The sequence below is a fragment of the Mesocricetus auratus genome, unplaced genomic scaffold, assembly GCF_017639785.1.
Source record: "Mesocricetus auratus isolate SY011 unplaced genomic scaffold, BCM_Maur_2.0 Super-Scaffold_100009, whole genome shotgun sequence".
NCBI classification, from domain to species: Eukaryota; Metazoa; Chordata; class Mammalia; order Rodentia; family Cricetidae; genus Mesocricetus; species Mesocricetus auratus.
The window spans coordinates 37260216-37288106 of record NW_024429193.1 but is presented as its reverse complement, the minus strand read 5'-3'; the positions used below and the strand labels follow the sequence as shown (position 1 = coordinate 37288106).

Below are 27891 nucleotides of genomic sequence, written 5' to 3'. Positions count from 1 at the left end.
AAGAAGAAGAAGAAGAAGAAGAAGAAGAAGAAGAAGAAGGCAACTACCTTCTATCATAGGTAGTTTTAGTTCCAAAAGGAAGGAGTCAGAAAAAAGATGTAGAAAAAGAGACGAAAAGTCATTTCAAATTTGATAATAAGTATAAAACTACAGAACTGAAAATCTCCAAGAACACTGAACAGGATAAATATCCAGTCTCAAGCACAAATGCAGTGGTAAAGCAAGTATTTGTTTATAGCAGATAAAAAAGAAGACACACTGTGGGAGAGAACAACAAACAAAATGACCACAGGCTTCCAAAAAATGATACAAACTGTGATGATTAATGGTGCCTGTCAACTCTGAAGGACCTAGGATCACCTAGGAGACAAGCATTGGTATGTCTGTCAGTGATTGTCTAACTTAGGTTAGCCACTGGATATGCCTGTGAGGTAATAGATAAACTAGGTTAACTCAGGGGAAATACTCACCCTAAATGCTGGTGATACAAATGCATGGTCTGGGGATGTAGGAATAAATAAAACAGAGAAAGGAAGCTGAGCTCAAGGATTCACCCTTTCTGCTTCTTAACTGCAGAAGCACTGTGACCATCTGCTTAAGGTTCAACCATGATGACTTCCCTGCCATGATGGTTTGTTCCCTCCAACTGTGAGTCACAAAGTAAGTGTTACACTTTTGAAGATCTTGTCAAAGCAATGAGAAAAGAAATTAGTATACAAACCCAAACAGAATATGATGGAATCTAGAAAATACTAGAGAAAAATAGCCTAGCAAAAGTATCCTTCAGCAGCAATTAGATACTGAAGGGAAAAATTATCAGAGAAACAAAAGCTGAGATGAACACATCACCAACAGGCGAACATGGCAAGGTATATTCAGAAAAACTGATTGGGCTGAAAGAAAAGTGATACTGGGTGGAAATTCAAATACACATAAAGAAACATACCCTTCTGGGTTTGCTCTTCTTGGGTGTCTGAATGATTTCCTCCCTCCTATCCTTTCATGAGTTCTGCCCAGTCATTCCAGGTCCCAGGCAACCCCAGCCCTCAAGCATCATTTCAGCACTTTCTGAAGTACCTCTCACATTCTGCTAGGCTGCCTGCTGATTGCCATTTGGTGTTATTTGCCATGCAGCTGTAGAATGTGAAGTCCCTTACTTAAGGGTTTTCTTTGCTTGTACTGTACTACTTGCTACTGTTTCCTTAGCACCTTAATGAATATCTCGTGTACACAGTCAAAAATACTTTTAAATGGATGTGTGCATGAAAGAATAAAACTATTGCCAAAAAAGATACTGTGTTTCAGTAATGAATCATGAATTTACCTATAAGGACTGTTTCTTGTGCCACTAAAAAGATAACTTTAAAAGGCATGAGATTTTTAAGGTTGCAGGATGTCCATTTGTGTGATTATTATCTTTTGAACAAAGGGGTATAAAGTTCCATTGCTGAGTTCAATGCATAGTTAAGACTGTTTCCTAGGAAGGGCCATTAGTCTCCAACCCAAGAGGCCATGAGTGGCTTTTGACAGAATAAAACAAAACAGCTGTTTCTTGTCTGTTCAGTTACCTATCTTTTTGTTCCCTTTATTTTAAACCAACATATAAAGTAAAATGTGGCTCAGAAGATGTGTTTTTCCATGAGAATGTAGCAGGTGTGCGTCTACTAAGGCAAAAAGTAGAAGACAGATGACAATCAAGGGAGGTGTCTCTGTATTGCTGACTTCTTTTTTTAAAGCTAGAATTTTTATTTATAGGGGTACTTTCCAGTCTATAAAAATAAAGCTTTTGCAAACAAAAGTATATGTCAATACTCCAAATCCCTTTTACATTGGTTAACCCATCACCATCTTCCTTTATATTTATTGTGCTCATTGGGATTAATTAATTGGAAGGAGATTGTCCTGTCTTCATACATTAAGCCCACCTATCAAACTCAGTGATGGCTCTAGTGCTTCCTGGGGTGACAAAGACAAGATAAAATCCAAAACTTCTTCTCTTCCAGGCCACATTTGGTCAATATTATGATATAAACAGGCTGGCTAAATAGTACCCTCTTTGTGCCTGAGTATTTCCAGCTCAAAGAGATCTCAAACTCTTACCCATTTGGCTTTTTATAAAGTTTATATCCTCCTTTACCTCAATGTATATAGCAATAATCATTCCAAATTTTTAATCAAAATCACTTGCCTGAAATTATCTATTCCAATAGATATATGCAACAGACTACATTTTAATTACATTTTTCACCGGAGCTAGAGATTGCTTTTGATTTATAAATATAAACCAGGATCTCTAAGGATAATAAAGAAAATTACACATAAAAAGTAATATGCAAAATCTTTTCTCTTCATAAATCCAATAATTTAACCTTCTTAACTTATTTCTATGCTTGTATTCCTTTGAAACTAAAGGGGTGTGACAGTCATGCTTCAGCAAACCTGATATTACTATCAGTGTCTTTATTTGGTGTATTGTGTTGAAGCATTTTCTTAAATCTTGTTAATGGAGACTACATGAAGTAACTGTTCATAGCCATATACTTAACTCTCCTTTTCCTTTCTGGTTTGGTTATTAAAACTAGAATCAAAACTAGAATCAGCTGATCGGTCAGCTGGGACTCTTTTTTCCAAAACTGAGTTCTTTCAGGAACTCTGGTTCATTGACTGAGTCTTTCAGGATTCCGGGTAATTTTTCAGGTTCCCCAGAAGTACACATCATTGCTGTCCTTGGTTTGCTTCTGGGATTCTGCTGCTTGTGAACAATTGTTCTTATTTTAACATGTATTATATTTTCTTCTTAATTTTGATATTATAATAGAATTGCATCATTTCCACCTTCCCTTTTGTGCTCTAAATCCTCCCATAGACCCTTCCTGCTCTCTTTTAAATTTATGACCTTTTTACTAGTTGTTATTAAGTACACACACACACACACTTGTATGTATGTTTTCAGGATCAATCATTGATAATGGTTAACCAATAAGTGTGGCTTTCCCTAGGAAAAAACACTTCTCCCACTCAGCATTCTTTTAGCTGCCTGTAGTTATGTGTATAAAATTGAGATTCCATGGCTGTTTCTTCTGTCCTTTGGCATGTCTGCTGCTGTTGTCCTTGTTCAGCTCATGTTTAAGTACTCATGTTGAATAAGATTTTATGGTTATATGGTTATAGCTTCTGATATTAATAGAAAATTCTGTTTCACAGAAAATTCTCTGATCTTCTAGTTCTTATAATCTTCCTGCAATGTTTCTGAAGGCATAAGTGCTGGACTTGTGTTTTAGATGTATCCACTGGTTCTGGGCTCCACAGCTTTACATTGTCATTGGTTGTGGGTTTCTGAGATAGTCTCCATCTGTGACACTGAGAAATTTTCTTGATGCAGGGTGGGGACTACAATTATCTGTGTGTTCAAGAACAAATTATTTAGATTATACTTTGGGGTTACATTAGTTTAGTAAAATGATGAATGTTAGTTCTCCTCCAAGATCTATGTGTAGGCAGAATTTTCTATCCACCAGCCATCTTCAAAATACCCACACAGAGACTTATTAATTACAAATGCTTGGCTGATAGCTTCGGCTTGTTACTTACTAGCTTTTACAACTTAAACTAATCCATATTTCTTATCTATGCTCTACCACAAGCCTCTGTACCTTTTTGCAGTACAGCATGCACATCTTGTTTCTCCTTGTATCTCCAGGTGGCTCTGTATGATCATGGGACTGAGGAATGAATGGTAGCAACAGGAGACAGTTGTTGTAATTCCCAAAGTTCAGTCCAGGAGCTCTGATGTTTATGTACAGGAACAGATATATGTCATGGTATTAAAAGAGGGAGAATTCATCATTCTTGCTTCTTTTTATACATGTCTTCAATGGAGTAGATGTAAGCCTACACTGATGAGGGTGTATATTCTTTATTGTCCACTGATGCAAATACTCTTCCAGAAACATCTGCCCAGAAAAACCCAGATATAATCTTCCATCAGCTTTCTTTATATCTTTAGTCCAGTCAAGTTGGCCCACAAAATTAATCATCACAGTATGTAGTCCTTCAAAAGAAGAACCAATTATTTTAAATTAACATCACAAAACACTACAGGCAAAATATCAACACAGAAAAAGTTTCTTGCAATGCTTTCTAAAGTATGAAAACATTCAATCATATTCTTTGTGATATTTTGGACAGCAGTGGAATTGGTTTGGCCAGCCAGCACAAATTTATCAAAATTATATTTTCATATTCAGTTCTAGTAGCAAGAACATTGCTTTCTTAGCTGGTAAGACACAGCAAAATGTTCTGTTTCCATAGAAAACTGGAATCCAGTAATAACCATAGCCTGAAGTTAATGACACAGTAGAGGAGAAAAAGGCATAGATTTAGGTTTGAAGTCTTCTTGGAGGGAAAGAAATAGTAGCCAGTGCTATGGTTCTACTAATTGTACTTGTTTGTGATTTCCTTGTAATGTCTAAGGTCAACGAATATGCATATTGAATACAAACATGCATGAAATGACTATCTAATCTTAGCTGGCAGAGAGGTGTGTTAGAATAAGTCCACCTAGGAATTAGAAACTCCAGAAGCAACTAAATATGCACCTATATGAGTCACATAATTTCTTTTGATCACTTACCTCCAATTTTTCTAGCTGTTAAAATAAACATACTGGAATTGCAGGGATGGTTCAGTGGTTGACATGCTTTCTGTGCAAGCATGTGGGACTAGATTTGGATGGCCAATCCCAGTAGTGCACATCTACAATATTAGATTTCAACAGCCAGATAGGGGACAGAAAGGAGAATCCATGAAGGCTCATGGCAAGCTATTCAGGCACACACAACAGTGAATAACATGAGACCCTGTCTCAAGTCATGTAGAAGCCAAGGACCGACTACTTAGGCTGTCATCGCATCACCACTGTGAAGTGCACATACCCATAAGTACACATGCATGTGAACACACATATGCACATCATATATACACATAGAAAGGTTTTAAAAGATAAATAAGACTAGAATGTTAGGTCACTTCCACTCTTAATACACTTAGACTCAGTAGATTGAGTAAAGGGTCTAATCATCCACTAGTGTGGATAAGCATCATCCTCACTGAGGGCACAGATGAGCAGTGCACATCATTGTCACAGTTATGTCTGGATTCCAGGTTTCATTGTTGATTGAATGGTGTGTTTTGTCTCACCAGGCAGTAACAGCATGGAACCAAGGCATTAAGCAGGAAAGTGGAAAAGGCAAAGGTGGTCTCTACTTGTATCTCCCATTGTTTCTTAAGATTACAGTGGCGTCATGGCCCTGAAAGGAAAGAGAATGTCAGAAAAGCTCCCTTCAATGGTCTTTTAATGGAGCTACAAGCCTAAATCCCACTTAATTGAACACATTGCACAGAAAGTCATTATCATGGTTATACAGGTCATGGAGATAATTAGGCTCCAGTCACCCTGTCCCTTCCCCCCACCAGAGAGACTGTATGCAGCCAAGATACAGTCAATCACATAAGTTGATCATTAAGTTGCAGTTTCTGGACTTGACGTTCACTCTTCCAAACTGTGTTTTAAGAAACTATCAATTGTAACTTTTAAAATTAACTTGTTCATGTGACAATACTAACTTGCATGTGTGTGGTTCAGTAGGGTAAACGGTGTACACACACCAAACTGCTCTCATTGCCTTTATATCACAACTATTCCTGATGTTGACACTTTTGGAGTTTCAACCATGTTTTACAAGTGAGGAAGCAGAGATTACAAATATTACAATGACTCATGCAAGACAACCCATCTGAGACCACTGGATCTAATGCCTTATATGAAGCACTTAGGTAACTAACTCTGTCTGCTCTGAGTATCACAATCTCACCACAATATTAAATCACTTGGGAAATACTATATATGTGCTAATAATTTTAATAGTATTAATTTAATATATTCATTTCATTTTCTTTATTAAAAACCGACACAACATGAGTCATCAGAGGAGCATACTTTTCACTTAATTGTTCTGTAACAACAACTAATAATATCTTACTTAATATAACCAACAATAACTCACCAAAAATGGAAAAAGCACCAGCTGAGTTTAAATTACCATAATGGACAATAAGGAACAAAGTTTATTCAGTGACTCTAAGAAACCATTATTAAGCAGATAAATAATGAAAGCAAACCAATTCTTACCAATTCCTTTTAGAGAATAACCTTGCCTAGCCCGGACAGTATGTTATTAGCATCTGAAAGAAAAAATCGGGATTTTACTCTAAGCAGCAGATTCAAAGTTAATGTGCAAAGGAGACTGCCGCTTTGTGACTCATTCAATAACACAATACTTTATTCAATAAAAAGAGTCGTTTAGACTTTACGTATTGAACAATTGTTCCTCTTGGAGATGTCAGAATGCCAAAAAGCACAGGGGCAAGGTACAAAGAGTTTTTAGTTTCTTAGACAAGACTTAAAGTGATACAATGTCATTTTATGATAAGTTATACATTAATAGCAGTGGTGAAGTCTTACTGTTCCAGGTTCAATAGCAAAAGTTAAATCTGGAAGCATCTCAGTCTCCACTTTCAGGAATTCAGTATGACTGTTCAAAAGTAGATTCGGGTCAAGAACCAGCTGTGCTGTTTTATTTCAAACCATTGTCTATGATAAGAATCAATATCAAAAGGAATTTTTTAAAATTTTAAACCACAGTTATAGTTTAAGTAAATGAAAAGTTAACCGTGGACATCTCTGGAAGCTCCCAATGCATTTGAGAGTGTGAATGGTTTGTATTTCATTCTGCTGGTCTTGTGATGCAAAGATAATGTGATGTGCATTGGATCTCTGGTCCGAAATGAATTCAGGGTCCTGCCTTGCCCTAGGTCCTGACTGAGTCTCTGTCCAGGAATGTCAGGCCCCCTCCACACTGTATTCCTCATTCTTGTGGCACTAGTCTGTTGTGATTTGCTGGTGTTCAGTCCTATATGGAAAGGGTTTTTTTGTTGTTTTGGTTTGGTTATTTGTTTTTTGGGGGGTTTTTTGTTTGTATGTTTTTCATTTTTTTATTTTATTTAAATTAGAAAGGAGCTTGCTTGACATGTCAATCCCAGCTCTCTCACCCTCCCCTCCTCTCCCACCCCCCAACAACTTCCCCAACCTCCCACCCCATTCCCCCTCCACTCCTTAGGGAGGGCTGACCTGAACAAGGGGGAGCCCTTGAAGCCCAGACTGGTGACTGAAAGGCCACCATGGGACTGATCCAGACCCCCTGAATGTGGGTGTCAGTGAAGAGGCCTTGGCAATCCATGGAAAAGTTTTATACCAAAACACAACTTGGAATGAGACTGGGAAAGTCGCCTTTACCTTCTCTACATAATACTCATTTAAAAACATCCCCAACCTCCCCTGCTCCAAATCCTGTGGTGGGGACTCCAGGATAGCTTCCATTAGATTCAGATAAATCCATGAGTGCCTCAATTGAGTCCTAGGTTTCTACCCACAAGATCAAGGCAGCAGAACACAGGTGTGAGTTCAGGAAACCCACAGCTCAGTAATCCCTGCCTCCATTTCTCTGTGCAACCATGGAACTCTAGATGGTTGGTAGTTTTGCTGGTGCACCATGCTGGAAACTCAGTTTGCATCAGGAGGAGGGCATTTCAGAACTCAGAAAATGACTCCTAATAACTAATGCTTTGGCCTACTGAGGCACCTTGAATGACAAGAGACCACTGGGGACATAGCTAAATTAATAAAATGCTCATTGTTCAAACATGAGGACCTGAGCTCTGTCCCAGCACCACCCTGGCAAAAAACTGAGTGCTGAGGAGAAACCCTGGAGCAGTCTGATCACATGCACAGAGACACTGACACACACAGACACACACACACACACACAAACTTACACACCTATACACACAGACATGCCCCCACACACGATTTCTTTAAAATCTACCTAAAAATCAAGGTACCTTTGAATTTCCTGTTTCATCTCCTCCTAACACAGGAAAAACAATTTCTGTATAGTTCCCAGATATGACAAAAAGAAACAGGATTTCCTTTTTCCTTCCTCAAAGTGTCACTAACCAGATAACTACACAAGAACAAACTCCAGTGAGGAAGAGAGGATGCCTGTCAACACACCTGAACGAACCTTGTCACATGCCACTGGCCTTTATTTTGATCCTGTTCGATATCCCGCAAAGAACAACTTAGAAACTGTTTCTTGTTCTAAAGTCAAACAGTCTTTTGTTCCACATCCTTGTATTCTTTCCCAGTCAATGACGACACCTCCCTAAAATTAATTTGCTATTTTCTTAAAATATGCCTTCATCTCCACTACCTCCCTTATAAAGAGGTATTCAACCTGAGCCATTTGACTTCTTTAACATCTCAGTTGATGCACGACTCCTGTGATTTTGCACATTATGACACATTTGTGTCTTTTCTCCTGTTTAATCTATTGTCATCCCTGTGAACTTTCAGAAGATGAAAAGGAAGATTTCCTGTTGGCCCTACATTTAAAACTTAATCTATTTGGGGGTCCCCCTCTGTGTACATGTCTGCCACCTGTGCAGCCTTTTGAAAATTTCAGCAACAAACTCACCTGAGTAGAGTTAATGAGAAAAGATGTTAGAAGTTGCAACTAGGAGATTCACTAGAAATTTTGTAAATCAAATCTATCATGGTTCTTACTCACCTACCTCACCCAGGACAGGCTTTGTCTAGTCCTGGCCCTACGCACACACCTCTAACATTAAGCCTATCTTCTCTGTGGCCCAACTCTGAGAAAATGTCTGGTGCCAGTTGCTTGGGGAGAGTGTATGGATGTTTGGGGAAGTGAATAGAGATTTATAGTAGAAGTATACTCTTGGGTCACAAGAGAAGCACTTAAACACATGGAGTCAGCCATCACTCCAGAATGACGACCAGATCCAGGGACCAAGAATTTGCTTCTTAACTCAGTAACTTTGTGTTTCTCTCCCTGGTAGTTTTCTTCAGAATGGAAGATTTTTACCAAATGAATAACACAAATGTGAACTATTTTCCAGTTGCCAGGTCCCGAGATCCTATGATCAGGTCCAACTTATAAGACTGGGGTAGGGGTTAAAGAATAAACAAAGAGGGTGCTGGGAACAAGGCAGATAGTGTGAAGGCTGTGGAACAAAGTGAGTAATGCAGGGGATCAGCGACCTGCATCTTAGCTCTCCTCTCTCAAATTCTGGTTCTTTCCCAGGCATGGGGCCAAGAATTCTACATGCATTTTTTTATATCATTTAATCCTCAAAACCCTGAAAGGAGCGTCCTTTTTTAAATCTCCATTTCACAGATGAGCAAACAGCTGCACCAACTCTCCAAAGCCATGTGAACAACATCTCAGTCCTGGGGATTGTGTTCTCGCATCTACACCCCACACCCTCCCCAGGACCCTCTAATTCAGGACTTGCCACCTTCCGTGGGAGAATCAAGAAAAAGCACTGGGAGAAATGCTGCTAAAAAGAAAGCTGAAGTCCTATATAGGGGTGACCAGAGGAGTGTTGAGAGGCGAATAGCAAGGCCAATGGCTGAGGAGTGAAAAGGGGAAAGCAGACCTGAGTATGAAAAATGCATGGAGAGAAGAGCGAATCCCTTAACATCTGGACTTCATGGAAGAGTCTGATCAGTGTTAAGCAGAGTCGAGTTTGTATACCCAGAATGAACCTTCTGAATCTGCCCATTAAAATAGATATCATGAAGAAACTTTAACAATTACCCAAAATTGCTAACAAAATGTCCTCTCCAGAGAGACTCAAATCCGAAAGCAACATTTCAAAGCCCTTCAGAAACCAATTTGCAAACAATTGTCCCATGATGATTTCATGAAATATTATAATTTTCCCCATTTGTGCTTTCTGCATACACAGGTTGTTAAAGTTCTCATGAATTTGTTGTTGTTGTTCAAGGCCTTTGACTCATACCTTCAAACAAAATCAAGTCAGTCTAGCCCCGTATTTGGACCAGGCATTTTTTTGTCATTAATGATAGCAGTTTCTCATGTTTAATAAGTCTTGTGATTTGCATACAACTAAACTATAGTCCTCAGGCCATTTGTTGACAATTTTGAGATTTTATGAAAGTGTAAATATGTGAGTGTGTGTGCACAACTATGAATATATATTTAGTTTAGTCTCATTTATATCTTTGAGATTTATTCCTGTAACTTTATCTTTTGAAATGAACTATCAAGTTATTTAATTCAGTCATCCATCCAAGCCAGCTACATTTTGAGGATAGTCTTAGCAAAAGCAGCAAATACTAAGACTTGGAATCTTCAAACATTAAAAAATATCTGTGTCAGAAGCTTTAGTTATTTCAGGATTAATTTCATCCATCCTTTTCTGTTGACCTGTTAGACTCAGGCCCTGGGCTCTGCTCTGTGATAAAGAGCAGAGGACAGGAAGCTACAGGTGCCATATTCAGATGTGATTCGCTCAGGGTGTAACGTAATATTTACTCCAGGTATTAATGGTCACAATCCACAGAAGAAAAAAAACATTAAAAAATTGCCCTACTTTATCTCCTCTTACATATCACATACACACAAAAATGACTGGTACAAGAAACCACTCTCTAATAACAGCTTCTAGAGGTCATGGAGAAATGAAATTGTCACCATGATCTGCCCACTGTGGTGGCAAGGCCACCCTCAAAGAGACTTGTACTTTAGTCTTTGTATCATGATGGAAAAACTATGGTCCATCCAAATCCCAATTGAAAGCTTCCCCAGACAGAAACAGTAATAATAATCCAATTCTCTATGACTCAGAGTAAAACAAAAAAGAAACAATGCTTGTATTGTGACACATCCTACAATTTGCCCTGGGACTAAGGTCTTTAGTCAGAAGATTATAGCTACCATTCAACTTATATTTTCTCTGGTATTATAATTATCTGTATCGTTAACTGGGCTATAATTTAGATAATGACTTCTATACATTTTTTTCTAGAATTGTTTAAGAAAATACAAGGAGGAAATTAGGTTAGCAATAAATCCCAACAAGTTTTAGACCTGTTTTCCTGAATACATTTGTCTGTAGGAACCTTGAGTCCTTAGCCCATGATCACTCTGGTTGCACCAGTTTTACACCGACATCGTGTATCCAACTGCCAAAAAAAATGATATGATATTTTGAAAAACTTCATTATTCATAATATATATAAGAATAACACTCAAGTTTTCATTAGCCTGTGATGCTTAAGCTGAGAAGTAAAAATCGTGAGGGCAGTGATAACTCCCCAGAATTGGTTTACATATGAACAAGAAGGCATTGTAATGGCTGATGTGCTTAAGGCAACATCCAGAGCATTCTCGAATATGCATCTCAGGTAGATATGAAATTTTAAAGATGAGGAAAATCTTCTGTTCCCTTAGTTGTTCAAGAGAAAATCCTAGGGATGAATAGAAAAGGGGAATATACAAACAGATGATTCAGTGTCAAGGCCAAATTCTAGAGTAGAGTTCTACATACGCCTTTGCTAGTTAGATCCCCCCAACAAATGTCCCTCCTCTATTTCTAATTTAAGCTCATTTGAGAAAAGTCAGATTTGCTTAATTTTAAAAGTAATGTTACCTAGGAGTCTTTCTCCCTCATTAACTTAAATCTATGAAAAACTATAAGCTAAAACAGTAAAAGTCTATGGTAGAAGCTCATAAATGATGGTTTTATGATAAGAGTAAGAGAATCCACTATTAAAAAATGAGAAAATCACTGCATGTGTAAGGACAGGATAGACAGTAGGAAAATAGGATGGGAGCCACTGAATCAACTTACGTTACTCCTGTCTTTCAAAAATCACTTGAAAAAAACTCAATACTTTAGTTTTTGAGTCTCCTTCCTTTACTAAGAAAGTATCTAGCTCACTTTACTTTCCTTCACCTTTGTCAATTCTGTGAGGACATTGATTGGATGTGTCACTGTATCCTTGACAATTAAGACAATGTCAGACCCAGGATAGACCATAATATAAACTGGTTTATTAAGTGAATAAATCAGGCTGGTGAGATGGCTCAGCTATTAAAGACTAGGCTCACCAAAAATATAAGTGAACAAATTAATTTTTCAATCAAAAAGTTATCATCAGAAACAATAAGAAAAATTATCCCCTAACTCAGTAGACTTTAAACAGTACCACAATTCTGTGATTATTTGTTTTGTTTTCATGGTGTCTTAGGACCTAATGTCTGACCATTACCCATCATGTAGATTGACCATAGTGGAAGACAATTAAAGAATTGATAAAATATTCATGACAGAACTAAGACAAGACAAAAACCTAAAAGAAGTTCACTTGTTTGATTGATATATGGACTGATCATCTCTGGTCTCTCTTCTGTTGCTGGAGTTTCTTTTTCCAGTCTGGTCCCAGAGCCATTTCAGCCTCAAATAAGCACACAAAGACTTGTATTAATTATTAAACTGCTTGCCAATGACGAGGACTTCTTATTAGCTAGCTCTGTCTAAATTATTAATCTATTTATATAAATCTATGTATTTCTGCATGGCCTTATCTTACTAGAGAGCACCTGGTGCATCCTATACTCCAGGTCTCTACATGGCATCTCTTCACAGCCTTTCTTTCTGCCTCCCTTTCCCAGAAAACTCTTCATCTCCTAATCCTGCCTATCTTCCTGTCTCCATTGGCCAAACAGTGTTTTATTCATCAACCAATAAGAGAAACATATACATAGAAGGACATTCCCCATCACTTTTCACTGGAAAAATATAAAAACTAAAATTCTACATGAGGAGGCTTGGGTTGTAGTTCAATTGGCAGAGTGCTTAATTAGCACATACAAAGCCCTGGATTTTGTTCCCAGGACCAAATACAAGTAGGTGTGTACATACAGACATATGCCTGTAATGTAGGAAGTGGTGGCAGGCAAGACAGTCAGAAGTTCAAGGCCATCCTTGCCTACATGACACTTTTAAGGTCATCCTGATCTATGTAAGACTCTATGTTAAAATCAAAGAGTTTCAAATAAACATCCTATGTACATATGTATGTAGAGATCCAAAAACCTACTCACAGCAATACTCCTTGTCTCTGTGATGAGATGCCCACATAAATAAATTTCTTAAAAAACAAAACTATGACATTGAATAAGATAAGCTATGAGAACAAAAGAAAGAAAATTTAAAAGCTATTAAGAAAATAATAATATTGAGTCACATTTGAAGAAATTGTTTTGTCTGATTAAAATTGAATACAGCACTAAAAATCAGGAATATGAGCCCGATTGCTTCCAGAGTCTCAACTACCTGGCCTCTCTGTCTCAGTTCTCACTTTCCCTTCCATAAGATAAGCAACAAGTGACTTCCATTGCCACCAATGGTACTCCTAGTAGTTCAAAGCACTTCAAAATGTGTGGGACTTTGAATCCTCTGTCTCAAAGTTAACATTCACCTTAACAGCGCCCATCATATTGCTACTTTGTACTGAGTAACATTGAAATGAAGTCATGGATTGTACATTGTGGTCATAAATATCACTCTTATGAGGCAGCTACACTGATGCAAAAAAATGTTTCTTCATGGGAAGATGAACCTTTGCTTTGAAGGTGAGCTTGACTATTTTTTAGTACTTCTTCTGTAATGGAAGAAGTGAGAGGATCCCATTTTCTCTTTGGGAGTAGAAATGAGCTCCCCTGCCCATCCCTCACACACACACACACACACACACACACACACACACACACACACACACACACAGCTGTTGCTAAAGCCGACTTCATCTTTCTACAAACCTCAGACACACGTGTCCAAGCATCTGTCTCAGGAAAGGGACTTTATCGCTGGAGATCCTTGACTATGTTTGGTCCAGAAGCTACAATAGAGTCAAAAGAGTCTCTCTGCTCATCACTGTGTTGGCAGAAAATGCATAGTAAATACACATTGCACATGGAATAAAGGAAGACAAGGCAGAACTTTTCAGGTAGTGTTAGGCTCTGTCTGTTATGGGTTTAATATCAGTGCATGAGTCTTGTCAACATATTGTTTCCTTGCTCAAATCCATACTGCTATATTTTTCTTTTTCTTTATATCTTAGCTAGATACCCCATTGGTTTAAAACAATACTCTCCTGCAAAGAGTACACATAAGGTTTTTGTGGACCACCAAACTTCATTTCAGTTCTTACATACTGATGGGGTGAACATGCAGAATTGTCAAGAGGAGATTGTCCTGGAGATTCCTGATGATTGTCTTAAGTTGACCCTGAGATAGGAAGCCTGAATCATTTAAGAATAAAATTATGTGGATTATATGTGACTTAAGATACATGTTTTGTTTTTTTTCAACAAAATAGTAATGTTGTGGTGACAATGATAGCTTCGTGTCTCTGCCATGCACTCTGATAACTCTATATACTATATTAATACGTGGACTATTTCAGCCTCTCCAATGAGCTCATGAAAGTGTCTTTTGTCATTCTTCCTGGTAAAGATGAAAATACTGAGATCTCAACATGGTTAAATGACTGGCCCAAGGTCACCCATCAGGCAGATGGTAGGTCTAACTTGGAAGAAGAAATTATTTTAGAGATTATCAAGTTAAAGGAACAACAAAATGTTTTCTATAAATTGGAATTTTGTAACAACTTCAGGCATTGTGTTGGGTACAGTGATGTGGTCTGTAATCCAGTTTCTAAGTTGGTTGAGGAGAAATGATCACCTAATGCATGTGTTCTGGTAATGTAGCCAGCCATGCAACATTTCAAAAACAGCTTAATTAATTAATCATACCTTGTATTGAAACATTTTAACTCGACTCTTGTAAGTAAGAGGAGCCATAGGCAATATATAAGAAGTGAAAACAGCACAGGATGGTGATAATGCAATACTAGACCGATTGGGTTTAATACAAAAATTCTAGTTTGCTGGGCTCTCATAGAGTCCACATAATTCATTTTCACATGAGAACAACAATGTCCAGAGAGGAAGGAACTTACACAGATGTATTATGTCAGAGAGAAGCAGAGTTCTCACAGGTCTCTTTCCTGGATGTTTTAGTTATTCCAAATTCAAGAGACTTCATTAATTAAATGTGGCCAAAACTTCAATATCTTCAAAAAACAAGTATAAAATCCACCTAAAGCCCTAATATTATGTTATATGCCTTTATAGACATTGCAGACTAAATTTGAATTGGAACTTTTCCACGTTATGTGGTTTGTATTGATGTGGTATACACAGCTCTAATAGTAAGCAGAAAGATTCAGAACATACCTCATTAAGTTAAATCAGGAATTAGGGGAGGCTGGTGCTCAAATTGTCACAGACAAGATGATGAAGCTACCTGAATATTCTATTACCACTCATGAAAAATTCAATTGTGGGGAAACAAGACTCAAGCCCTTGCTCAGTTGCCTCCACCTAAAGCTACTGTCCAGATTCTTTCTAAGGCTTCCTGTAAGACTTGTTGATACATTCCTTAATTGGAAAAGACTCGCTTTTCCCTCTCCATCTCTGTGACCAAACTTCAAGGCCTCTGAAATCTCACGTAAAATGTGATTGACCACAAAATTGAGTAATGATGCTTGCTGGTTCTCAGCCCTTGGAGCATTTTTCATCAAATTTCACTTAAAATTTTATCAAATAACAAAATTACTAAGAAAGTTATTTTGATGTATTAAAGAAGCAGCAAAGATTTGATGGTGGAAGAAATCAGAGTATTTAACAGTAGCAATGATTCAAAGCAGAAAATTAGCAGTACTTGCTGTGCATTTAATATATGCTAGGGTGTGTACTTAAGAGTTTGGAACTGATCCTCAAAACCACAGATAGAGACATAGATGTTCTGAGAGGTGAAGCAACCTATCAGAAATTTCACAAAGTGGAATTATCATGACTTTTGGAATCTTGGCAGCTGAACTAAGATTCTGAGCTGTTGAACCATCTCTATCAAGTCCAAGTCCTTAACGTAAGAATCAGTGTTAGCCCCTAAAGACCCTTTAGTACATGATTTTGAATCAGATTCTGTGAGCCTGTTTCATCATCTGTGAGATGTGCCTCATTAAAGCATGCCTTCTATAGCACTGGCATTTACATTGATGAGTCAATCCACACAAAGTGCTTATAGAATAAATATTACTAAAATTTTACACAAAAAATTCTCCAAAAGATACCTTTAAGGCCAAACAGACTAGAATTTACATTTGTCTTCCTCAGTTGACCAGATAGATAATATTTTTATTTGTTTTTGTTTTTAAGAGTCTCATTTAATAGCCTATACTGACCTAAAGCTATGACAATCCCCCTACCTCAACCTCTTAACAGATGGTATTATAGGCATAAGCCACCATAGCTGGATGCAATTAAGTAAACATTCCAATCCCCAACCAGTTGAAATACTAATCTGACAGAGGTCATAGGGTGATACAAAGAGGCACTGCCTCCGGTTATTCATTCAAAGACAGTGTACTTGTCAACCTTTTGAAATGGTAATGAAACATGCAAGGCACAGTATATGTGAAGAAATGGTATTTGTTTACTTCATAGATTTTGAGGTTCAAAGCTAAAGATCAAGTAAACCCATTTGTCCTTTGGAAAAGCTCAGGATAGGCAGTCATCATGATGGCCACACATATTGAACCCAGCAACAGTATCTTCAGTCAAGAAATGAGAGAGAGTGAAGGTAGGCTTGCTCTTTCTTGATAAATACCAAGGGGTCAAACAAGAATGACATCATGTTTTCAGGGACCTAAGGATCCCCCATAATGACTCATATAGAGGTCTGCCAACTCTATTACCACTGGCAACCAAGACTTCAGTCACATGGACTCCTGGGGAACACTCAAATCATATTCCAACCATAGCAGCTGGATAAGGAGGTAGATAAATACAAGAACATTCTAGTTCTGCTCCCATTCCTTCAGCTTGAAGAATCTCACCATGTTTCATTGGACCTTGGGCACTCTTCTGAACAGCCTGTGAAATGCCTAAAGGGATCCTCACCCTTGATGGAGACTTAAGCCTTCTGGGGGGGAAATCACTAGAAAAAGAGAGCAGTTGCAATAAAGTAAGTGCAGAAAGCCCCTGGAAAGCACTAAAACTGGGTATTAGGTTCAAGGGATGTCTCAGAAAAATCTCTGAGTATTGGTGGAAACAAAAAAAGCAAAACAAAAAGCCAAAAAAAACCTCAAATTGCCAGAAAGGACAATCATAAGACAAGACTCTGAAGGACAAGAAGTAGAACTTTAAGACAGACAATGTGACTAGAATATAATCATCAAGAGGAATTAAGTGACAAGGCTGAAGAAGGGTCAAGAAAAGCAGTAATTGTAGAATTGGGTCATCAGAGTGTCATTTAAAAAGACTTCTCTCGGACTGGGATGCAGCTCAGTGATAGACATCTGACTAACACGTGTTATAATCTAACTTCAATCCCTAGTATGGAGGAGATGGAGAAAAAGATAGCAAGAGAGAAGAGGAAGAGAATCAAAGGGAAAGGGGCAAGATGCTCTGGGTATAACTTCTTAGGTCCTATTCTATCCTATAATATTTTCTCTTCTCTCTACTAAACATGCTTCCAATGCTCATGCCAATCATTTAACAGGAGATCATGAAACAAATAACTATTTTAATTATAACAAACCTGAACGTATTTAAAGTGTTTGACTACTCTTTCTGAATGTTCTAAATAGTAATTGCTCAGCCGGGCGGTGGTGGCACACGCCTTTACTCCCAGCACTAAAAATACAAGAGAACAAGAATATCCAAGTAAACAGAAACAAGCTGTTGGCACACATGGGATTATCACTATTAGCCAAATGGTCATTGTCATGATGATTCAGGACAATTGTGAAATCACAGAACATGTAAGATCAGAAAGTCAAAAATAAGAAGAAGTGAGCCAGCTGGAAATCAACAAGAGGTAGGTAGGCTCCTTAACGTATGGTTGGACAATTACTATTGTTCTGATGATGGGACATGGCAATAAAACGGTTCATAAAGAGATTCTGCTGTACCATTAGGTCATTGTCTTACTCAGTCAACATCAGAAAAATCACCCTGCAGCAGATGGGAATTAACACGGAGACCCACAAATGGGCAAGGTGCCAAGAGTGAGAGACCTTGGAACACTCAGTCCTCAGGGCTGAGAGAGCTATGAAGAAGAAGAGGAAGAAAGGTTGTAAAATGCAGAGTGGATAATACTGAGAAAACAACATCTTTAATATACAATAGGACTGACACACAAATGAACTCACAGACTGTGTCATCATTCATAGGATCGGCATAGATAAAAACCAGACAGAGTCCCAGTGATATGCTGGAAGTAGACACAAGCTCCCATCCCTTAAGCAAGAAGCAACCTCCAATTAACAACTTCTCACGAATGAAAAATTAGTTGCTGCAATGGAGTCTCACTGGATACACTTAAGGGCAGGCCCTATTCCTAGCAGTAGATGGCCAACCCAAAACAAACTCAGAAGTATTTGAGGGATATTTTTATCCCATATTGCCTTGTTTGTGCACTTTTTAAGCCTTACTGGTCCTTTGCTTGTATATTACAATGTCTTTATTTGAGGTTTTATGGGGTTGTGTGTGTGTGTGTGTAAATGTATGTGTTTCTGTGTTTCTCATACTATTTCATCATTTCCCTTTTATTTCTGTTTGATTGGTTTTTTTATTCTTGTTTGCTTGACCCTTTAATTTCCCTGTCTATTTTCTTAAGAGAGACAGAGACAGACAGACAGACAGACAGATAGACAGAGAAACAATGCCTGCAGTTGGAAAGGATATGGGAAAAGATGAGCGAGGGGAAACCATGATCAGAATATATATATGAAAACAACCCCATTTTCACTTTTAAAAATTAAAAGAAATAGAAATGTGAATTGGGAAGATTCCAAGCCACATCTGAAAGGAGCCAGGCCTATAAAGCACACACTCTGCCCTGACTACTCAATGAGCAAAATGGCTGATTCCATTATGGATTAGAGAAACACTTACAGGAGGGTGGGTGAAAGGCTGGTCATTTACCAGTGAAGGGGTTAATTCAAGCAACCCAAGGAGATGGTGGCAGCTGTTGACATTTGATCACTTATTTGAAATAGTATAAAAACAATGACTCCAGAAGGCGTTGCATCTCGTGTGAACATGTGAATTGCCCAAATCTAATGCCCTCATGACATTTTCTAAAACAGTTCAATAGAGTAAGCCAAAAGGAGTGTTAGTGTAACTCAGTTCCTCGATGAGGTATAAAATTCCTATTTTCCCCCAAGTAGTTCTCTGATTTAATAGGTAACTTGAATTTCTCTTCCGTGACTCATAACAGTGCAAACACTAAGTCATTCTGAATGTAAGATGGAATGGTAGAAGCTGTAGATCCGGGTTTGAAGGTAAGACAGACTAGCTATAGATGGTGAGAAAAGACAAATAGTCAGACAAGAAAGTCATGCTAGGCTTGTGTTAAAGTGGGGGGAAAATAACTAAAGTCGCTCATACTGGCATTAATGTGGCTACAATGGAATTAATGTTCCTTAGGAAGAAGAGTGTCCATAAAATACCCATGCATGTGACTGGAGAGACGACCCAGTAGTAAAAAACCAGTAAAGCTCTTTCAGACAACTCAGAGTGGTTTCTAACACCCACATAGTGCCTCACAACAATCTCTAACTCAAGTTCAAGGGATCTGATGCCCTGCTTTGGTCTCCGAGGGCAACAAGCTTATATGTGATATACTTACATATATGCAGGCAAAGCTCTCAGATGCATAAAATAAAATTTTTAAATGCAAAACAAACAAAACATCTACTTATATTCCATGCAAACCTTTAGCACCATGCTCCTACAAGCAACAGACACTTATACCCTTAACACCATGTGTTCAAAACTATTACTAGTACATTTTTTTCTGCAGGCAAATGACCTTAGTTATTGTTAACCCTTTGCAAAGGTACCCCATGAAATCCAGAAACTACTTCTAGAAGAGAAAGAAGAGTTTCATGTGCTTAGAGTAATGAGGATATTTATTCAGTTTTCAGTAACAATAAATAAGAGTGGAGGGTGAAACAAAACTTGACTATTCCAGGAGAGTCGGTGGCCCTTGAATAAATATTTCACTCTGCCAGTTAATGGAGATGTACACTGAGGACAGTAATATGATGATATCAATAATATTGACATTGATAAAGCTATCATAGTCTTAGCAACAGTTACCTGCTGGTCTTCTTAAGTGTCAAGCTGTTTGCTCCTGTAATATTTGACCTCGTTTTAAGAATGGCACCAATTTAAATGGGTTCATCTTCATCAATAGAGCTGGGGTCCTACCAAAGCCTTTTCCTAAAAAATTTCTTTTTCAAACTATGTACTTTAAAATTTGCAAGAGAATTGCACAGATCTGATAGGAACCTGTGGAATCCCAAGAAATCCCAAGCAGACTTCAATAACATCCTTTGAGTAGTGAAGGGCTTGTTTTGTCCAGAGCAACGTTGGCTTTCCATTTGCATATTAAAGGGTGACGGCATACATATATTACATCTACCTCTCATATGCTAAAAAATTGGGTTCCATTTCTTTCTTTTTCTCTGTCTAACCCCAGTTCAACATAGAAACAAAATAAGGACATGTTCTACCCAGTGTTGGTTAAGACATAAATCTTTTCTACTTCCTTTCAACATTTCAAAGTCTAGATATCAATAAACTTGTCAATGTGTGAAATTATTCAACTTAAAATTCTCCCTCCACTACAGAAAATATTACCTTACTTCAAGGTCTCTTGTATAGACTTAGATTTTTCCTTTTTCATCCTCAATTCCATGGAGCACATCTATAGTCAGTTCTATCCACTCCCAAAGAGGCAGTTTCAGATGGCTGAACTGGAATGATCTATGGCTGTGGACTACACACTCTGGACTGGAGACATGCCACAGCAGTTAAGAACACATACATACTGCTTTTTCAGAGGGCCCAGGTTCAGTTCCCAGAACCCAAATTGTGGCTCACAACTGCCTGTAATTCCAGTTTCATAGGATCCAAAGCCCTCTTTTAGCCTCAGAGGGTACCAGACATTTGTTTTTTTCTTTTATTAAAATTCATTTAACTTTTCTAGTGAAGATGGGAAGTCTACACACCACTGTTTATGTATGGAGACCAAGGAAAACTTAGGACTCAGTTCTCTCATCCCACCCTGTGGATCCCAGGGATGAAATTCACATCATCAGCTTGGTAGTAAGTACCTTTACCCAATGAGCCATGTTTTAACACTGTAGTCTGTTTATAAATAGAAAAATCACTCCAGAAATAGACATTATTAATTATAAACATGATTTTCTTTAGTTGTGCATTTTTCATAAAAAAGATGAATTATCGAAGAGGATAAAGTAGAGAGAGGGTTGGACATAGTCAATGTAATTTGCTACAAGGTTCATATTTGTTATTGGTCTATAAAGAAATACTCTAAGTTCAATGACAGTCGAGGAACATGAAGATGCGAACAACACTTGAAAGAGTAAAGTGTTATACATCTGTAGTATCCCCAGTGAGAAGAGATGACATAATAACAACCTGAAGAGATTGAGCGACAATTAGTTACCAGGTAAAGATTCTCCTGTGGTCAGTGAGCTTAAGGATGGTAAGGTACTGTCCTGGTTGACTTCTGTTACTATGATAAAACGTGGACCAAAATCATCTTGGGGGAGGAAAGGATGTCTTTTATCCTGTAGGTAAAGGGAAGTCAGGACAGGCACCATGGAAGAGAGCTGTTTAATGATTTGCTTTCAGATTCACATTCAGCTAGCTTTTTTATGTAGCCTAGGTCCACCTGCCTAGAGATAATACTACCCACAGTGGACTGTGTCATTCCATATCAATTAGCAAGCAAGCAAATGCTCAACTGACCTGTCCACAAGCCAATCTGTGTGTCCACATGATAGCCAAGATGAGTCATCCCAGTCCCTGACCATTTGCTTGAAAGGGTGATTCAAAGTGACTCCATCAATTGCAATAACCGTGAGCATCTTATTTATTTGAAATTTTCCATTACAATGTCTCCTAAGTTGTTTTTCAAAACTACCACAGGTTAAGTTTTGTAATTAGTTTCCTTGTCAACTTTCTTCTGAAGTGAACTATTAGAGCTAACCTCAAAAGTAGTTTTGATTTAGGCTGGAGAGATGGTTCACCAACTAAGACCACTTGGAACTCTTGCATAGCAACTAGGTTCAATTCCTAGTACTCACATCACAGCTCACAACAGTCACTATGTAATTCTAGAGTACCTAACACCCTATTCTGGCCTTTGAAGCACCAGGCAAACATGCAATGCACATATATTCATGTAAGTAAAGTTCTCATAAACACAAAACAAAATTAAATGTCTTTAAAAATAGTTTTGATATGGTTCTTATTTGATCTAAAACTTCCATTATCTTGCAGTAATGGCAGTAACTCCTACACTATTATGTCCTCTCTGTAATAACCAGGTAATGTACTGAATACATCCTACATTCCTTACTTTGTAAAAAAAATTCTTCCTAAGATTGCCACCATTCCCACTGAAAGCATGAGATTAGCACTGGAGTTCAGTTTACCCAAGGAAACTGATCCCAAGGGGTCACAAGCCCTTTCTAATATGGCACTTCCTCATTTTCCTTAAGAAAAAGAATGTGAAACCTGGTGCTATGTACAATTTCATAATTCTCTTTTACAAGGGTCTTATACATTCTTTAGGGTACTACTGGTGCCATAGTATTTCACTATAAACATATCCAAATGGATACATACCTTTTCACCTCTTGGATGTTAAGAATAGCATTTTATGGCTATGTATTGATACTCATAACAGATGGCTATAAAGAAGAATAAGATGAGCCAGAGAGATAACCATCAAACAGATGAAAGTCAAAGAACAGTACCCTCGGTGAAAAAGCACTGAAAAACAATGAAAAAAAAAACAGAGCTGTCTTTGTTTTAGACTGGTAAGTAAAGGATATTAGAGTTGGGATCTGCCACAGAGCTCCACGTGCAGTGGCAGAATTCAGAGCTACCAGTGCCACCCAAGATCTAAGGTAATGCTCCGGAAAGTCACACCAATTTCACTTTCACACACACCTTGGGACATCTAACAAAATAAAGAATGTAAATAGTAGGAAAGCATTGTGAGAGAGACATGAACTTAGGAAAACTGAGTTAGATGTGTTCTAGACAGAAGAAGATGGAAGACTGCCACATTGAAGTCAGCTTAGTAGATTAAAAAAAGCATGGATAAGTCTGTCAGAAGCCAGGGATATAGTAGATGGGAAGGGATGAATTGACAAGATGGATTATTCTAGAATATTCTTGCATTGCTCCTTCAAGGTTCTTAGCATATTGGAGCCAACAATAAACACCAATTGGCATTTTGGTTGTAGCGGAGGCAGGCACAGAGTTGTAGGCCAGCATTATCTGTTTTAATGTTGACTGTAATTGTGGTCTTTGGTAATTATTGCTTTAAAAATGGTTTGTTTTTAGTGGCACTGTGAATAATGTATTGCCTGCGGTATATCAATTGGAAGAAAGCTAAAACTTTAAATACTGGCTAACAAAATGAAAGCTGTTTTATTACACAAAGGAAATTAAGAAAAATAAACAAATACCCACAATTTACAAAACTAGCCTTTTCTTTTGTTCCAGACATTTGTAAACTACTTTCAGCAACTCAGGAAACTCCCCTGGGTTTAGAAGACCATTACTCCTTCACAATTCCCATTTCTTGCCTTGGTAATAATAAATAATCCACAAGCTTTAGTTTTTTACCCTGGTAACACCTCCCAAAAATATATACACCTATAAAATCCCAGCCCAGCGTGCATATTGCTTTCCCTACTTTTGATCTATCGAAGCCAATTAAGTAGTTAAAGATCATTTGCACAGCCAAAATCTTTGCTAAATAAACAGCATTTCCACGGCCCATTTCAACCAGATTGTGTAAAAAGAAAATGTCCCAAGGATATTGTCTTACATTTGTAATATGAACATAGACAAAATAGTAAATAAAATAGCCAATTTTTTGGATGATAGCCTCGTAACTGCATAGCTACTGCCGGCCTTTTTACTGCAGTGCTACAGGACACTCACTAGAAAAGCCATTTGCTGATCAGAACCTGTTCCCTGAGCTTTCTCTTCCCATTCTCCCTCTAGCTACGATCCTGCTCTTTGGGGGTTCTTATAGCTGCCCTCTCAAGTGCCATCTTTGTTTACTTGCCCACAGTTCTCCTCCTTTCCCTCCCCCTTCTCATCCTCCTCCCCCTCCTCCCCCTGGCCTCCTCTTCTTCCTCCTCCCCCTCCTCCCCCTACTACTACTACTACTACTTCTCTCTCTCTCTCTCTCTCTCTCACACACACACACATACACACACACACCCCTATGTGATCTTCATGCATTCCCTTGTTGCTTGCTTTAAAATAATTCTATTAGTGTTTCCAGAAAACCAAAATGTATCTGGGGGCTAGAGTGATGGCTCAGCAGTTGAGAGAATTGACTGCTCTTCCGGACTTCAGTTTGGATCTCCAGCCCTGAGAAGGCAGCTAACTTGTGTTTATAACTCCAGTTCCAGGGGGATTTCATCGCCCTCTTCTGGCCTCTGTGGGCACTGCATGCATGTGGTGCACATACATACATGCAAGCAAAACATCCATACACCTACAATTTTAAACATGAATAAATCTAAACATCTTTTATAATTTTTCATCTTATATCTCATGAGACATTAGTGTCATGCCTTTTTTTATTACAGCTGTCATCCCATGACTTTCTCCCAAGTCCCTGGACAACTTGTTTCCCCTTGTTTCCAAGCCTTGTCATTCATAGATCACACCCACCCTGTTACTTATCCTGCATGTCTTTTGGGTTCTTAAGCAAATTATCTTTCAAATTCATTGATCTCTTAGTGTTTTGGAGTTTCAATAATTGTCCTTCATACTAACCTAGAAATCTCTCTGTGGTCCCATCCCTATAAAATTCCTCTCTGATCCGAGGTCCACACTTCCCTCATCTGGCTGCTTCTGGTCCCTCTAGTTCACTCCTATTAGTACTTCAACCACAAAAGGACTTCTAGTCCTGATTATTCAGCAACATTGCATTGACCATCACCTCTAATATTCTCTTTGCCCACTTTAAATCCCCTCCTGGTACTTCTGAAACCATGCAGTCTCTTTGCTATGATCCCCTAACAATCCTGGTGAAAGTCAGCTCTCTCTCTACTATACCCAAGTACTCATGTGGCTAGGCCAAAATGCACAACCTTAAAGGGTCTCACTACTGATTCATGAATTACCAGTGGTGGGTTAATAGTGCCAGGCAAGCTTATTCTATACATTACATTGCATTATATATTTACCGCATATCACATCACATGCTATAAGACTATATATGCTATTACATATATTATGATTGTACTCCCCTAGTTCATTCACTCTTCCATTTGTGCAGAAGACTACTACATATGTTCTCTTTCTGTCTGGAAACTCCAGGCCTCCTTTACTCTTCTCACTCTGATGACACTAAGTCTATCATCACAAAAGAGTAAAAGCAGTCACACTTGCAAACCCACATTTCAACACACCTTTGCTCCTAGCTGATTTCCATTTGTATATGAGTCTGCACATGCTCTTTCCTGCTCTGGCAGTGCTGGCTGATTCTGTCTATCATCTTCGGCAGCCACTTGCTTTCTCTTCTACTAGGCAATTCCTAAAATATATATCTGCTAATATTTCTCCCATCTTAAAAACAATTCTTAGCCTAAAACACTTTCTCTGTTTCACTTTTTCTAACAGCTACTTCTGTGTGAGAAAAATTTACTGAAACAACTGTGTGTGTCTCTAGTTTCCCTCTGTCTTTCTTGAGGTCACTATACTCGGCACTCCCCTCTGAACTTCTGTCGTTGTTACCAGGGACATTCACATTCTCCCACCAGATGGAAAAGTCTGCTATTCATTGGTTTCTACCTACCTTTAAATCAGCGTTTGAAGACCTTCTCAAAACATTCTTTTCTCCTGAACTGTAGAGGATCTGGGTTTCCCAAGTGTTGATTTTATATACTAGTCACTCCTGTGTATCTCCGACATGTCTCCACTTTTTATCCTTGACCCCTTAACGCTGAATTGTTCCAAACTCAGTTGATAGATCACCTTTTTACAAAACCACACCTGTGGTGATGCCATGTGGCTTCTTAGCTGTAAGAAAAAACAATTTGATTAGGTTTAAAAAAACATCTGTAGCCCAAACCAAACTTTTCTAGTGTCCAGTCTTGTAACTACAAACCTCCTTAACTTGTGTGTCATCGGGCATGTCATGTTAATAGATTGGAAAAAATGACCTCTCAATGACTGAAGTAAATATATATAAAGAAAAGCAACTGGTAGTGTGGTTTAACAATACATTTAAATATGTTGTTAATCCAGGTTCTTGATGCAAGAGTTCAAAAAAATACATATAACATCCTGAGTGATAGAAGTGTCTCTGTGTTATTGAACTGATTTCCTGCATAGGTTTAACCACCTGACCCTTCTGGGGAAAGAAGGACTAAGATCATCCACCAGTAACCAACAGAGATTAAGACAGGAAGATCAGAAGTTCGAGGTCATTCTTAGCTTCAGATGCCAGCCAGGAACACATGATACCCTGTTCCTAACAACCTAACTAATTAAATAAACAAAGGAGCTCCATAAGAGCGCTTGAACCACAACCACGGAAGCTCTGCATTCTCTTTTTGCCTCATATCTTGCAAAACACATCTCTTCTACATGGAGTTCCTGCTTTAGCTTTAATTATAAATTCATAATTATAAGTATAGCACTTTGTGAGCTGTGGAAGTTCTATGAGTGAATGATCACACATGAAAAGTGATCATGGGTCCAGAAAACCTTTAGTCATCTGGGAAGAAGTATAGGTGGTTTCCAGACTCCTGAACAGCTATCATCTGAAGTGGGAAAAGTCCTGTGAGGTCAACCCCTTCACCTGCACAGCATACTCTAACTTCAGATAGTATCAGAAGTGAATTAAACAATAGGGCATACATTTGGCTTCAGAGGGGTAATAAGTAATATTGGGAAAAGCTCAATTAACTTCTAGGCATCACCTCATGGAGAATTTGAGAATTAAAACCCTGGAGTAGAGAGGCAACATATTTCATCAAAATATGTAGATGTTTTCCAATAGGAGAAAAAGAATAACTACATATATGAGTCAGAGCAAATATTGCTTACTTGTTTTATCACAGAAAATATAGTTTCTCACTATTTCCAAGAAGAAAGAACTGAAGGTTTAAAAAGAACTCCACCACAAGTGTTTAAAATTTGTTATATAATTTCTTAAATTTTACTTAGTATTATTGTGGGATTAGTGGGGATGGGCCACAGGGCATGTGTAGAGGTCAATTGACAGGGGATAGTTCTTTTTACTATGTAAGTCCCTGGGACTGAAGCCTGGCCATCAAGCACTTTTATCTGCTAAACCATATTATTTATGCATATCCTGTCATACATAAATACTATCTAATATACCTTAGTAGCAAAATTACAAGACATTCCTGTATCAGAAAATGAGTTTTGTTGTTCTCATGTCATTTTGTAATTTTCATAGAGACTTATGTTTCAGAATCCACTCTACATCTGATGGATGAAGAACAGAGTGAAAGAAGAAAGAGTGTGAGCATGACAGAGGCAAAGGTGTGGTCCATGAGCCAAATGAAGGATCTGAAGGAAGTCTTGATCAATAGCAGAAACACTGTGGAAGCAAACATAAATGAGAGGTACTTAGTCACTGCACAGCTTTTCATGAGACACCATCTTTCTCTTGTCAATTCTCTTGCTCAAATATAGTGCGGCACAGCACATTAATACAGAAACTATAGGCTCAGTGTAGAGTAAAGTAACCAATATGTACTGC

At 38.1% G+C, this 27891-nt stretch overlaps 1 long non-coding RNA gene across 1 annotated transcript; it reads right to left on the bottom strand.

Annotated features, from left to right (window-relative positions):
* Positions 1–26173, bottom strand: LOC121142343. The gene is made up of 4 exons (XR_005879335.1): positions 25954–26173; positions 6191–6243; positions 5200–5309; positions 1–4051 (listed from the first exon to the last, which is right to left on the bottom strand). It is a non-coding gene; the product is annotated as an uncharacterized LOC121142343 (long non-coding RNA).
* Between the last annotated feature and the right edge of the window lie 1718 nt (positions 26174–27891).